The sequence below is a fragment of the Elephantulus edwardii genome, unplaced genomic scaffold (assembly GCF_000299155.1).
Source record: "Elephantulus edwardii isolate Elephantulus edwardi_28Jun2011 unplaced genomic scaffold, EleEdw1.0 scaffold00351, whole genome shotgun sequence".
Lineage (NCBI taxonomy): Eukaryota > Metazoa > Chordata > Mammalia > Macroscelidea > Macroscelididae > Elephantulus > Elephantulus edwardii.
Genome location: NW_006400101.1, coordinates 1,340,096 through 1,341,467, shown reverse-complemented (window position 1 = coordinate 1,341,467; position 1,372 = coordinate 1,340,096).

The following is a 1,372-nucleotide window of genomic DNA, read 5'->3' as shown; positions in this document are numbered from 1 at the left end:
TCTGACTGGTACAGGAGGAGATTGCCCCCTCCTCCAGCAGAGCACCTGATGAATTCAAACTGTATACCTCTGGGATTGCAGTACAGCTTCTTGCCACTAGGCCATCAGAGCTCCCTTGTGTATTCCCTCTTATCTTCTTTGGATGCTTCCTGATCATTCAACATATTGCCCATATCACCTTTCAATATTGCTATTGTTGTTGTTATTGATTGCCTTCAAGTGAAGCACAACTCATTAACACCCTATGAATCAAAGGCTTGATGCCCCTCTACAACTATTGGCATTTCTCAAATTTCATAGTTTCCAGAGGCATGTTGTTTAGGAAGCGGATGCCACTCCTGATTTGAGGCTTAAACTTGTATTTAAGTTCTCTTGAGAAATGCAGAGCAAGCTCTTTGTATTCTGAAATTTCAGCTCTCTGCACATTCCATTATAAAACTGCTTTGTCTTCTCCAACTGACCTTTGAAATCTTCTGTTCAGCTCTTTTACTTCAACATGATTTCCCTTTGTTTTGGCTTCTCAAAGCACTAGAACAAATTTCAAAGTCTATTTTTACAACCAGCTTAGTTTTTTCATTCTCTTCTATCTTTGTAATGACCTTTTCTCACTTTGTGGACAATATCCTTGATGTCATTCCACAACTCATCTAGTATTCTATCGGTGGTGTACAATGCTTCAAATATTTCCTTTATTATTGAGTGGAATCTTAAACTATAAGAGCATAAATTTATATTTTTAAGGTCATCCATTTGTGGTATCCCTGTTACAGTAGCATTAGGTAAGAAAGGCAACTGAATACTGTGGTAGTTACTATTGAGTCGCCTGCTACTCATAGCAACCCTATAAACAATAGATTTGATGTCCGTCCTAGCCTGAGCCAACCTTATCACCTTCAATAGACCTAATAGTATTTCTCTAGTCACTGAATAAATCAATTTCATCCTTAATCTTCCTTTCTTCTCTGTCCCTCCACCTTTCTATGTATGATGTCCTTCTCATGAGCCCAAAATATATAAGATGAAGTTTCAAAATCCTACCCTCCACAGAACAGTCTGATTTCACCCACTCCAGGGCAGACATGTTTGTTGTGGTTTTTTGTTTGTTTTTTTTTTTCTGCTGTTGTTTTTTTCCCCTTGGAAGTACATGATATGTTCAACACTCTTCTCCAGTACCAAAATTTAAAGGGATCAATTCTCCTTCTGTCATCCTTAGTCTCTGTCCAGATTTCTGATGCATAAAAAGTAATTGCAAAGACCATGGATCAGGCACATCTTAGACTCCAGACTGACATCGTTGCTCTTCAGTACTGTAGAGAAGGCCCTAATAGCAAGCTTTACCAATATAATTTGTCTTCTTATTTCTTGATTGTTG